Source organism: Herpailurus yagouaroundi, unplaced genomic scaffold, assembly GCF_014898765.1.
Source record: "Herpailurus yagouaroundi ecotype Mexico unplaced genomic scaffold, PumYag 483, whole genome shotgun sequence".
NCBI classification, from domain to species: domain Eukaryota; kingdom Metazoa; phylum Chordata; class Mammalia; order Carnivora; family Felidae; genus Herpailurus; species Herpailurus yagouaroundi.
This window is the reverse complement of record NW_024412700.1, coordinates 2,095,934-2,110,350: the sequence shown is the minus strand read 5'-3', so window position 1 is coordinate 2,110,350 and position 14,417 is coordinate 2,095,934. Positions and strand designations below refer to the sequence as shown.

The 14,417-nt window shown below is 47.3% G+C and overlaps 1 long non-coding RNA gene across 1 annotated transcript; it reads left to right on the top strand.

Annotated features, from left to right (window-relative positions):
* The first annotated feature begins 656 nt into the window (after positions 1–656).
* On the top strand, positions 657–12,264 carry LOC121022962 (uncharacterized). The gene is made up of 3 exons (XR_005787193.1): positions 657–1,260; positions 7,520–9,254; positions 11,320–12,264. It is a non-coding gene; the product is annotated as an uncharacterized LOC121022962 (long non-coding RNA).
* The last annotated feature ends 2,153 nt before the right edge of the window (positions 12,265–14,417 follow it).

Here is a 14,417-nt window from a genome sequence, read left to right as displayed (position 1 = left end):
ATTTGGTAACATTCCAAATAATGTGATATGGTTTATCTTGTAAAAATCATTTTTGAGCAAAGATAGTATAAACGGAGGCAAAAATATTTGGGCTGATATTTTCAAAAGAAACAGAACTGAGACTATCTTTCATTCAGCAAACTTGTGCCGTGATCTCTAAGGTCTCAGCATCTGAAGACATACGTAGATTCCAAGCATAATTATTCTGCCCGCGTTCATTTTTAGTGTTTGCTTAACGTAAAGAATTTTTACTTACCTTTTGTATATATTGATATGTCATTTTAAATTTTGAAAGCAATTTTTTTAATGGAAGTGATTGTGGAATTGAGCTGATTTATGTACCTACCTACCTAGTAAAGTCAGTTTGCCAGATACCTGATATAAATTCCAGGACAACCTTATCTATGGGCTTTTTCTACCTTCTCCAAGATAAAGTTCAACCTGGAGGCTTGTCGGCGGGTAAAACGATTACTCTTTGCAGGAACATGTGACTAGGCAGGTCGGACTGCTAGAGTGCAGGGTGATGGCGGGAGGGCCCAGAGGCAGACCGGGAAGTAACAGCTCCTTGGGTGGAGGGTCTGACACTTCGTATCTATAGCTCTGACTTCTGGCAATAAATTCATTTCTCAGGACTATAAATAATTAGAGAGAGAGAGAGGAAGAAAAAGACCTTCAGAGGAAACACACCAACAGAACAGCTGTGTGTGTCGTTTTCTCGAGGAGTGACCGTCTAGCTCACTGCAGCTGGATGACCCAGAGGTGGCCCAGACCTCCCCTCCACGCCCCCTGCCCCATCCTCACCTCCAGGCTGCCTGACCCACACTCCTTGTGGTCTGGAGTTAAAGGGAGGAATAAATGATATTTTATACAAGCCCTACCTTTGGGATCCTCTTTGGAGAAATATATTGGGAGCAATAATATTTTACGGTGCAGGCGAAATTAAGGTGCTCAGCCTCAAATATGTGAAAAACGAGTTGAGAGCGCTGAGTGTGGTGTAAGGCGTAAGTGGATGATACTCAGTAGCCGTGCTCCCACGCCAACTGATTAGACTGCTTGAGGATGAATCGTATGAATTACTCATTCTTGGGATGCACCAAGATGCATCTTGATTCACATTCAGCCAAGAAAACCAGTCAATACCACGGAGCATCAACACCAAGGAACAGTTGACTAGCACTTGCCCTGAGATATCCTCAAGCACAGGTCTGATGGTCCAACATCTGTGTCCCACCCCTTGGAGACGAGACTGCAGTCTGAAAGGTAGGGCCACCGCTCTTAATCCCACTTTTCCCTTCGTCCCACTGGATCTCTGCCACATCAGAACGATCGCTCTTCCCCGTGCATGTGTCGATAAGCCTCAATGACTTTCTGTGCTGGAGAACTCACGCACGAGTAGACAGTAATCCAGGCCTGCCGAAGGCATACTTGAGTCATGTGATATTTGAGGGGGCTGTCTAATGCACAAGTTCAATAACAGTCTGGAAGGTGGTTTTTAATGTTTATTTATTTATTTTGACAGAGAGAGAGCAGGAGAGGGGGAGAGAGGGGAGGGAGAAGGGAGGAAGAGAATCCCAAGCACGTTCCACACTGTCAGTGCAGAGCCAGACGTGGGGCTCGGTCTCAGGAACCATGAGGTCATGTATGACCTGAGTCGAGACGCTCAACCAACTGAGCCACCAGGCTCCCCTTGATAAGATTTTTTTATGTTCTTTTGCTAGGTGAAACGAGAACATTCGGTTGCAATGAACACAGGCTGTATTATAATCTAGTAAAAGCAATTCTGCTGGCAACTAGGGTCGTTCAGTGTTACGACTCTCTTGCATTTAAACAACACGGATGTGTGTTTTCCAAAACTGTATTTAAGTGCATCTGTTTTGTTACCCAGTATTCTCTAATTCATTCCTATTTGAATTCAGTAACAGTAGAAAGCTTGATAAATAAAGTAGAAAATTTGAATTCAGAAAGTAGTGGAAATGTAAATCAATACTTTTTTGCCTTGGAAATGAAGGAGCTAAGGAGGATAAAATCAATTAACAGAAGGTAAGAAGCTTTTACTAGGGCGATGAGGGGATTATTATAATTTAAGAAATTTTTTTGTATTCTACACCGTGCTTAATTTTTAAGATGTCCCAAAACTGTATCAGCACCAGATGAAGTATACATTCTAGTCAAGATACAAGAAACAAACTAGGAGAATGGGCAAAATAAAAGTTTTACAAGCTTATTCTGATCGTTACACATTGGTATCTTGGTCTTGGGGGATTATAGGAAATATTTGCCTTCTCCAATCTTTTCTGTTTCCAAATTTTCTTCAGTGGGTGGATTTACTGATGTGCCTCTCTGAAATAAAGACAGGCTTTTATAACTGGATATTAATTTTTCAAGGTCCAGTTCAGGTTTTATGTCCTCCACAAAAATGCCCAATCAAATTCAACCCACAGTGATTCTTTGGGCTCGGGACATTACGTAGTATATATTGTCTGTGTCTCCAAGCAACTCACCGAAATTTGTATGTTATTCACTGTCAGCTACTTGAGAGTGGAAATTATACCCTATTTTTCTTTTTTATGGTATATGGATAAGGTGTACGATATGCTGATTTGACATGCATATACTCTGTGAAATAACCACAATCAAGCTAATTAACCCATCTACCACCTCACGCAGTTGCTCTTCGGTGGTGGTGTTGATGAGAACACTTAGGTTCTAACTCTTCCAAGTTCCAAGTATAAGGTATTGTTGCCCGTCGTGCTGTACATTCGATCTCCGGAACGTGTTCATCATGCACAACTGAGATTCTACAGAGTAGTAAGAGGAGCTGAGGAAGCCTTGTTGGTATGTTCCAGTGATGGTGGTACAAGGTCTCCTTTAATCAAGAGCCACCCTGTGAGGCTGGGCCCAGAGCAGAGTCAACGGTCCTGAGTCTCCCAGTCATACCATGTGGCGTTCTGGATGTACACTGGGTTGACCCGTGGAGGTGGGCAGAGTCATCGGCCCGAGCATAAGACTGGCATATGGAAATAGCTACTTCTTGGGCCGTTATCGAGGCTGAGTTTGGTGCGGAACGCCAGGAAACAGTGAAAGGTGGAGAAGAGCATGTGATCCCCAAAGCCCAGTTTCTCCCTGCACCTTCTCATCACAAGCCAAATTTGGAAGGACAAGCAGATGGAACTCAGCAGCCGGGAAGGACAACACAGAAACAGCTTCGTCACCAGTACAGAGCCATCTGTCTCCCGACGGCAGAGGGACGCCCTGCTGGGAGTGGCTTGGGCTTGTATCGTCTGCGACGGGATCCTGGGCGCACAGCGGCCACATCCTGGCTCAGGCGAAGGACGGCGCTAATGGAGTCACACCATCTGCACCTGTTTCTACACTGGGAATAACGAAAAGGAAGCTCAAAGGACCGGCCTTACTTACAGTTCACGGAGGGCACCCACCCAACAGCTCAAGAGGGGTTGCGGTAGCGACAAACAAGCACTGCGGCCCCCGAGGACTAATCTGATGGAAAACCAGGTGTTTTGTCTTCTTTAACAAAATCGTCTTGTGAAATTTAAAAAATTCTCGTCATGCTTATTTATTTTTGAGAGAGAGAGTGTGAGTGCAGGAGGGGCGGGGAGAGGGGGAGAGAATCCCAAGCAGGTTCTACACTGTCAGCACAGAGCACAATATAGGACACGAACCCACGAACCATGAGATCATGACCAGAGCCAAAGTCAGACGCTTAACCTACTGAGCCACCCAGGCGCCCCCACAAAATTGTCATTTGAAAGAGACCCCAGTGTGGGCACCTTGAGCCCACCTCTGGGGACTGGCACGGCACCTGTGGGAGTCACATACGAGATCAAGAGACACAACTTCAGTCCTCTTAGCTTAAACTTCCCCTCTGCAAAAAGACAAAAAAAGTCCCTGTGCTATTTTTCTGTTGTTGCCTAATAAATTAGCACATACAACACCCGCTAATCAGCTCACCCTTCTGCGGGACAGAGGCCAGGCATGCCATGATCAGGTTCTCTGCTCAGGGGGTCTGCCCGTCTGTATCCTCATCTGGAACTTACATGGCTGTGACAAGATTCAGTTCCTGGTGGTTGCAGGACTGAGGTCCCCATTTCCTTGCTGGCTGTCAACGGGTGCTGCTCTGGCCCCTAGAAGGCCACCTATATCGCTTGTCACATGGCTGCTTCCATTTTCAGAGCCAGTAACCTCTCATGCAGTGAATACCCTCATGCTTTGAATCTTTTTCTCCAGAAAGAGAAAGGTCTTGCCTTTTTTTTTTTTTTTTTTTTTAAGGGCTACCTCACTAGATCACCTTGATCATCTCCCTATGTTAAGGTCAACTAATCTGGGCTCTTAATTAGTTCTGGAACGCCCTTCAGAGCAGCACCTTGATTAGTGTTCCAATAAGTGGGAAGAGGTGTGTGTATACCAGGGGCTGAGAACTTTGGGGACAGTCTCAGAATTTGTCCACCACAGTCCCTCATGGACCCGATAGTCTATTGGAAAAAATAGAGATGAGATTTTCATTCACTGAAAAGCAGAGATGAAAAGGCTCTCCACTGCAGGTTTAAAACAACCACAGGCTGGCGGCATGGGAAAGCAAGAAGGAAAGAAGGGATATTTGAGGTCTGTTATGAACCATGTGCTTTTCATTTACTACTTAATATTCTCGGGATAGGCCGTGGAAACGTATCCCCCTTGGTCGCTAATAGACGTGGCACAGAAAGGTAGCTGTCGTCAGAGGAGTTTAAAACGTGAGAAATTGAAAAAAAATTAAATATGAATAGGACTAAACATGTTAAATGATCTGAGAATTCCTGCAAGGATATGCTTTCCATATTCAGTTTTCAAAACAGGGGGTAACAATGGTGATTAAGATGACAGTTCTAAACTATACCATGGTTGGGGCGCCTGGGGGGCTCAGTCAGTTGAGCGTCCGACTTCGGCTCAGGTCATGATCTCACGGCTTGTGGGTTCAAGCCGCACATCGGGCTCTGTGCTGACGGCTCAGAGCCTGGAGCCTGCTTCCGATTCTGTGTCTCCCTCTCTCTCTACCCCTCCCCTGCTCGTGCTCTGTCTCTCTCTGTCTCAAAAATAAATAAAACATTAAAAATAAATAAATAAACTATACCATCGTTTACTGAAGCTGTATGGTCTCATTAAAGTTGATATATGCATAATATAGTGTGACTCCATTTACCCCCCAAGACTACCAGTTAATGCAGGAGGCAGCTGACAAGGAAGTCATCTCAACAGGGCTCCGTGAGGCAGCCCAGAGGAGCCATCCCAGGAGCACCACGGACGGCCCTGGCCAACGGTGCGAAGGGAGGAGATGCGATAACAGCCCCTTCGCAGGTGTGCATTCCTCAGAAGCCGGGACCTCAGTGGGAGGCTTAGGGCCCGTCTGCAGGAGCCACAACCTCGCGGGAGAAGTGGCCACTGCCACGCGCACTGCCTGAAACAGGAAAGGGCCATGTTCCCCGGCAGAGTCTTCCCTTGGCTGACTCTGGCCAGAGACCAGTTGATGAAAGGGCCCGGGAGTCTGGTGTCGGAGGACAGCATCCTACAAAGAGAGAGGGGTAAGGAAAGGACAGGAATGAAGGGCAAAAAGGAGATACCTCAAACAGCTCCGCTGGGTAGAAGGAGGGAACCCTCTCTGGCTGTTCCCTGTTAGGGATTTCCGGTGGCTGGTGATGCACCTCCACCAACACACAGCGTCCAAAGGAGAAGGGCAGAGGGAGTTCTGAGGTCCAAGCCACGGAGAGACTCCCTCTTGGGAGGTAGATTGGAATGCTGCAGGGTGGGAGCTAGGGGGAGTCGGAACAGCCCAATTTAGGAGACTGTGAAACCCGGAAGCTGATTTCCTGCAAACACGGTTCACTTGTACCGAGCAGGAAGCAACCCGGCAGCAGAAAGCCGGGAGGTTCAGACGGTGCACTTGGCCAGCTACTCGGGCGGAGGGCATGGCGGCCAGTAGGCAGTGATGCCGGGAGCCATCGATTTTGGGTCAACCATGTAGTTAGGTTTCCAGGAACTGCGCCTACCATGGAGAATGTGCAAGAAGAACAGAGGCCACTGCCAAATCCAGCAGGAGCAGAGCAGATGACCTGGCCAAATCCCAAACCGCTGGCTCCAAGGAGAGCTAGGGGAGCGAGTATCTGAGATCAGGGTCTGGGAACTGGAGTCGGAGCCGGACACAGGGCGAGAATCCAGCCGTGGGACCTGGGAGCAGAGCAGAAGACCCAGGCAGCACCCGTGGTCGGACTCAAAGTTCAGCTGAAGAACGGGACGTAAAGATCCCTGCCACCCTCTGCTCCAGGCCTCGGCCAGGATGCCTCCAGAGGCCAAGTTTCAAGTGGGCCTGAGTGGGGAGAGTCAATTATGTATTGCTTCCAGGTAGACGGAGCGGAGGTGAAGGACAAGGAGACCAGGACGAGGCTCTGTGACCCGAAGCAAGAGATGTCGTGTCCTGTCCTCATTTGCAAAATACAGGCGCTGGGCATCATGGGCTGTTCAGAAAGGTTTGTCTCCAAGTTCAGCCCCGAGACATGCGCTGTGGTGTAGCAACGGCTCTGGAATTGTGTTCGTAGAGGCCAGTACTGTTTGCCAGGAACCAAAGCAGTCAAGGCTCACCGAATTTCTCAAACCCTTGTTCTGTTATTCCAATTCGGGCTTCAGACGGTCGCTGCTGTTGAGTGCAGCCGGCTTCTGCCCTCCTGCCCCCTCCCCCCCCGTCCCCTCCCCCCCCCTACAGCCCGCCAAAGTCACCACCCGCATGGAGATCTTCTCATAAATGTAAATAAGGAAATAAGCACCAGGTTGTTCCCATGCATAATTCATTTGCGCAATAATTGAATGAAAAGCACACAATATTTAACTATTAAATTTTCATGGGAGGCCGTTAATATGAATTTCTGATTTTTAAAACTACGTTCTCATCATTTAGATAGCATTTTTATGGTAACAGTTTGAAGCACTTGGAAGGATGCCCGATAGATAATATTCAAAATTTCTTTTATTTTTTGAAACACTCAGTATTTCCAGTGAGAAATTAATAAGAAGAAATCTCAGACTGCGTCACTGAGTTTAATTTGGAGACTCTTTCTCGGTACCACTGCACTGGATAAAAAGTTGTTGAGGCTTTGTGTAATCGACAGATTACCCTTCCCAGGGTTTAAGATGAGCACATTTGAGCTTTGCGTGACAATTGCCCAGGAAACCCTGTTTTCTGACAAAAGGAAACAATGACCGATGACTTGGAGTACCCAGGTTAACTTGCTTTGGAAATTGTGGCTGTTGTTTGGTCCCCTTAAAGCCCCTTTGCAGTAAGACATCTTGTTGGTCAGACCACCCCCAGCCCACTCCACCAGTACACCTCTGTGTTCACAGATGCAGAGCTGAACCCTCCAAAGGGCTGTTAGATGCCTCATTCCAGGTCTTGTTCTAGGTTAGGGAAAGAGCTGGTTCTGGGGGTGGGTCTGGCAAATCTCATCACACGTTCCTCCTCCTTTGGTCCCCTTTACAGGCCCGCACCTGCTCGGCCTAACCCATGTGCCTAAGCCTTCCTCAGCGTCACCAGCTTGTCCACAGAGAGTCGGCCCCACTCGTGGTCACACAAGCCAACGGAGCACACTCCCAGCAGACGGCTGCCCTTCCCCCACCTGAGGCCGAAAGCAGAGAAAGATCCACAGCCAGCACTTTCTGACTCCAGATACCTGCCAGCGGGACCAGCATCTGGACCAAGAAAGCCCAGCATGATTGGACTTGGGACAACGTCATGCGGATGAAGTCTTTGTCCGGTCATGGGTTGCCTGGAAGTCCTCTGGGGGCCTGGAGGATGGCCACCCGGTCCCTGCCAGCTGCTCCTCTGCCCACGGAGGTCCGTGGCCCATGCTTGCCACTAAAGCTGGTCCACGTACCCCAGAAATGTAAATTCTCCCCCTGATTGCTAAGGAAGTGAGGGCAGGGGTGATTTTCAGAAATGGGTATTTTTGTTGCTCTTTGATATTCATTATCAAAAATTGTCTGAAAGAGCCTAAAAGCCAGTGATTAGTCAAGGACAAGGGGCATCAGACGGGCAAACAAACTATAAGCCACTGACCTCTTCGTGGTGCCCACTGTGAGGGGCTCTGGCCCGAGAGCTTGGTTTCCTCTGCTGCCCAGCACGTCGGCATCACTTACAAGCATAGACAACATCTCCAAAGTGTATGCCAAGGAGCTGGACCCAACTTTCTCGGTGTTTCCACGTGTGTTCATGCTGCTGGTGAAGCTGCCCCAATCGAGCGATGCATAGATTCGTGGTAGAAATGCAGAGAGGGGGCAAATGAGCTGCACCAGAAGCAAGACGCGAGGAAGGAGGCCTACAGAATGCTGACCTTGGAGACATCCAGGCAGACCCTCGTACGGATGGCCTCTCACTGGCCATTCACAGTGCATGGCAGGACACCATTTACGTTTTTAGATTATGAATTGTTTGGAGTGTGCCAGGCATAAGAGAACAAGCTCGCACCATGCACCTGCCCTCTGGCGGGCCCTCCCACACATGTGTGTAAAATGGTGGAGGGAGAAGGCGAAGCGAGACCTGAGACAGCACAGTCACCTGTGAGCTCAGGTGTGGGCTGGCGGGTGTGGCCTGGCAGGTGTGGGCTGACAGGGCCTCTCAGGACAAACCTGGAAGTGAAGTTTGTCTCAAAGATCACAGCTCTCCCCCCACCACTGCATTGTAACCTGGCCAGTATAATGAGACCTGTCACACTCTACCCGAGTGAGAATACATTTCCATGGGGTGTGATGAAAAGGTCTTTTACAAGCACAGGATGGCAGGAGCCAAACATTTGCTAACAAGAAGCAACCTCCTCCAGCAGAAGGGGGGAGGCCTGTGTCTGTGGCCACACCTAATATTAATGAAAGGATAATGGAGCATACGTGTATATAATGTTCTCAACGAGCACATGTCTGCAGGTTCTTTTGAATTTGGAGGGATGGACAGATGTCAAATATTGATTCCAGTTGATTAAAAGGCACTGAGCCTTTGCGTTATATTGCAGAGGTCCCCATATTCCAGACCTCACCATTTGTCTTTCTGAAGGAAGACTATGAATCCTAAACCTTAATCTGCTTTCAGACAACAAACATGATCAATGCCCCAAATACTCCACTGTTATTCTTCCAGAGCTTTCTGCACGCTCGGCATTGCTTACGTACCATGGGGAATCTAAGATGAAATTGAAGGTACGTACGGATGTCCCTTCTACTGCCAGGTGAGACTGCAGGATAGCGAAGATTACCGCCGTGGATTGAGATACAACATGCAACCATATACTGACTAAAAGATTCCCAAAACACAGATAATTAAAACTAAGATAAAGAATTTAAAATAGGGGTGCTGGGAGGCTTAGTCTGTTGAACGTCTGGCTCTTGATTTTGGCTGAGATCATGAACCCAGGGTTGTGGGAGTGAGCCCCACATTGGGCTCTGTGTTGAGTGCGGAGCCCGCTTGATTCTCTCTCTCTCCCTCTGTCCCTCTCCCCTGTTCGTGAACACTCACTCTCTCTCTCTAAAAAAAAATTTTTTTTAAATAAAGGAATATAAAAAGGTGGAGACTGCAATGGTTAAAAATGAGTGAGTAAATAGAAAGATCTGATTGATTGGACTCCATTAAAATTAAAGATTTTTCTTCAAAATGTACCATGAAGAGAGCAAAAAGGCAAGCCTCAGGGTCGGACACAATATTTTCAAATTATATATCTCATGAAAGTATACTTACCAAAATATCCAGCGATTTCACTAGTGACTAGATATCCAAGAGAAATAAAAGCATGTATCCACACAAGACCTTGGATGTGAATGTTTATAGCAGCATTATTTATAATAGCTTAAGCCTGGGAAAAACCCAAATGTCCATCAATAGGTGAATAGGTAAACAAAACTTAGTATACATCTATATCTGTGTTAATGTCTCTGTATTTATCTGTCATCTTTCCATCACGGAGTAATACTCATCATTTCAAAGAATGAACCGTTGGTACACAGCAACCTGGACGAATCTTCAAATAATCGTTTGTTTATTATTTAAAAAAATATTCATGTTGAGTGAAGTCACATGAAACAAATACATATGGTTGGCTTCCATTTTTATAACATTCTAGGTTATACAAACGAATGCATGTTGACAGGAATAATGGCAGTGGTTTTGCGCTGTGGGTGGCGGGGGCAGGTGGGGTGGGCGGGGCGATGGGGCGGGGACAGGTGGGGTGGGCGGGGCAACAGGGCAGGGCACCGTGATGCTCATGGGTGCGCACAGGTCAAAACTTACCCAGTGGCAAAACTTTCAACATTAGCAGTTTAATGCATGTCAAATTTACTTCGATAATGTTGCTTGAAATACACCTAAAAGTCGGAAGACGAAAAACCACACCATAAAAAATTGGACACAAAAAAGGCAGTAAAGAAAGGGAGGAGGAACAAAAGTGGGTGAGAACCGTAGACAACAAACAGCACGATGAGATCTAAACACAACCGTGTCAACAATTGCAGTAGATGTTGTTAAAACCAGACAGAAACCAACCTGGAAAAGTCCCTGAGCAGACAAAAACCAGGTTGGTCATACAAGCAAAGCTCACTTAGCTGAACCTGGGTCCTTTCTTGCTTATGCCCCTGAAAATCATAAGCAGAACTTGAACTGGTTCCCAAGGTTGATAGGAGGTAATCGCTAACCAATTCACTATTGTTTAAGAAAATTCCAATATTATAAACAGTCACTATGAAGAATAAGTAACCACTGCCTTCTCACTACAATATGCCCCTCTAGCCTCTGCCCCTGTTTGGTTTCAGAGCTCCTGGTTTGCAAACTTTTTGGTGTGTGCACAATAAACTCCTACTAATTACTCATTCATTGGTTCTACTTCCGTTATTTATGAACTTTTGACAATGTGCGTATTCTATACACTTTAATCAAAAGACAAAGATATTCAAACTTGATAAAAAAAACAAAATCCAATTATATGTTGCCAGCAAGAAAAACACTTTAGATTCAAGGATGCAAATAGCTTGAGCATAAAAGGGTGAAAGAAGATATTCTATGCGAACAGGAATTGTGAAGGAGCTGGAGAGACAATGTCATAGAAAAATAAACTCAAAGACAAGAAATATTGCTAGAGTAAAGAGGGTCGTTCATAATAAAAAGGGTCACTACACTAGGAATACATAAAAGTTATTAATGTATTAACAACTAACAACAAAGCCCCACATCTAATATTGATCAAAGGATAGACAATAGACAAAGTGTGTATAATCTCTACCTCCTGCTTTCTCCCATCTCTCAAGGTGAGCTCTTCGGGGAAAGCTTACAGAGCTGTGGTCGAGGCACCAGACAGCCCAACTTAACTTACTCCACAGCGCTGGTGAGAAAACTCCCCGTTGGACATGAAGGAGGGCCTTGATGGGCACGTGGCACCTGGGCAATATAGAGGTTTGTCTCTCCCCTCATCCGTCTGGGTGTAGCCGGGTCTAAGTGACGTGACCTACAAGAATTAGCTTGGAGAACGATGTCTCTCTGCCTCTGACTTAGGCTGCATGTGGGAAACAAAAGAAAGGAGTGATTGGCAGACAGCCTTGGGGGCCCAAGACACCGTAGAGAGAGAGAGAGAGAGAGAGAGAGCCCTCCTCCCTTTCCCTATCCGTAGATGCCCTGGACCTTGTTAAAAATAAGATGAAGAGGTCAGAGTGGGCACAGCCTCAGTCCCAGAGCCTCTAACACTGGGAGTTCCGAGGGCTACCCTACCTCAGCTCCATGGCCATAGGCTTCTAGGGAGGACACAGAGATAGTTTGCTACACCAATAACCCAGCAGCTGAAGAAATTATCTTTAGCAGGTTGATGACTTCATGGAAGGGGGTGGATACCACACAGGGGTGGAAAGAGACAGCCAAGTCAAATGGAATGTCAGGAATTCTACATGGAAAGCTGGGAAGTGTATGGACCCAATGCAGTCACATGCCAGCTATGCAAATTTAGGCAAACTATTTGAGTCCTCAAAGCTTTAATTCCCATTTTTTGTAATAACTACATTGCAAAGGTATGAAGAATTTTGATAAACTATGTGAGGTGCTTAGTATAGTGCCTGGCTCCGAAAGGCACCCGATACATGGTAGCCAATCACTGTAACCTCTCAATTGATGTACGTTCAATTCAGTGAGTTCTTATTGGTCTTCATGGAATTCCTGAACTATAGGTAGGATATGTTTATCATAATCCTATATTAGAAATCTGTTTATATTGGGGCGCCTGGGGGGCTCAGTCGGTTAAGCGTCTGACTTAGGCTTAGGTCATGATCTTGAAGTTCATGAGTTCGAGCCCCGCGTCAGGCTCTGTGCTGATGGCTCAGAGCCTGGAGCCTGCTTCGGATCCCGTGTCTCCCTCTCTCTCTGTTCCTTTCCCGCTCACAGTGTCTCTCTCTCTCTCTCTCTCTCAAAAATAAATAAAGATTAAAAAAATTAAAAAGAAATCTGTTTATATAATTATCGCGGGTCATATAGCATCTATGCCCAAAACACACTGGCTTCCACAGCAAGGTGTAACACATTCCAGAATCAACTGGTTGAACCCTGGCTCTGCCTTTCATTGGCTCTGGACCCTTAGCCTGCCGTGGACCTCGCTTAGTTGCTTATCTGTTACCCTCAGATAAGGTCTCGTAAAGATTAAATGAGCTTCTACTATTAGTATCCTTTGTTCTTTAGAAGTTCTTTTCATGACGGGGCACCTGGGTGGCTCAGTCGGTTAAGCGGCCAACTTCGGGTCAGGTCATGATCTCACGGTTCGTGGGTTCGAGCCCCGCGTCGGGCCCTCTGCTGACAGCTCAGAGCCTGGAGCCCGCTTCAGATTCTGTGTGTGAATTTTTTTTTTTTTTCAAAAGGAAGCAGTTCTCATGAGACCTTGTGTGAATGGGCCCCTGGCAACATTAGGTGACGATGAGGGCAGGGACAGAAGTCTGGCAGGGAGGAGATTTGCCTTGATTCTGGGGCATCCCTGGGCCTGTAAGGAAGCACAGTGAGGTTCTGGTTAGCACAGCACCCGTGCTTTCCTGTCTCTCGGTTTATGGCCATGGGCAGGTTGATTTGACTGTAAAAGTGGCCCACGGGGGGGTCTGGGGAGCTGCAGCGTGAAGCCTGCCTCTTTGATTTTGTAGTTGGCTTGAAATCCCAAAGGCAGGGAAGCCTAGGCTGGGCAGGGTCTTGGGAGAAACACACAGTTGCTACAGTCTTCGGGATCTTAGAGGGTTTGGTGCTCTCCCAGTACCTTCTACAGCCCCCTCCCCACTGGTGTCCTCTGTTGATGTAGTGTGCACAGGGCACCGCTGTTTGCTTCCTCTCTGGGGTCCTGCCACTGATCACTGCTGCAACCCCCAGCCTCAGTGGCAGACAGCTGATAACCATAAGGAATTCCATTACTTGTGAAGAGAAGGGAGGGACGCAGGGTTTAGAAAAGCATTATAAGAACAGCAAGAGGGTGTCTCCACAGCCTTTAACATCCATTGTGCTAAGCACCGTGGGGGATACAAAGAGATAACGGTGCCTGTTCTCAATGCACTTGCACTCAATGCACTACCCTACGCTGTAGGGTAGAAGGGCCGCTGACTCGTGTCTTTCCTTCAGTCTCCAGAAGGTGGGAACTGAAGGCACCGGACTTGGTGAGCCACGCCAAGGAGCTCATCCATACCTGGACACAGGTGGAGAGACTGTGAGTCGAATCCCACGACAGATGAGACTTGGGGCATCTTGGGAGGAGGTGAGTGGGCCGGGAGGAGCCTAAATAATCTGTGGGAGAGTCTGGATGATGGTGCTTTTAAAACAGTCTGCATGTTTTTAACACTCCTCCCATAAAACGGAAGGTTCCTATTCCCTTCTCTTTGGAGACAAGTCATTTTAATGAGGAGCATGTGTTGGAAGACGGTGTGACCCCCGAGCCTGGGTCTTAACGTGATAGAGCTTCTGCGTGGCTGTCTGTCCTTGGGGCACTCGCCTGGGAACCTAGGAGCTGTTGGACACACGCCCACCAGGTACAACGATTGGTTGTTTTGACTCACTGATGCGACAGGAGCAGTTAGGTTTCTCCGTTAGCCAGAGTTTCCAGAAGACTCAGCCAAGTCCACCTCTCCCGGGCTCTTGTACCAAGCAGGGAACGTGTTCTCCCTGGTCCTTTCTCCTGTCACATTGCCCTGCGTGGCCTTCTTACCAAGACTCTGCCATAAATGCCCGGCCCCGTCTGGTCACACCATTGACTTTGGTGTGCGTACCTTCCAGCTCTCACCACTCATTGCCCATCGCAAAGGCAACACTAACTTGTAACTGGGTTTTCCAGGACAGTGATTCCTAAGTGAGGGGGAAAGCCCTGTCCTCATAAATGACATTCTTTATGGTAGTGCCT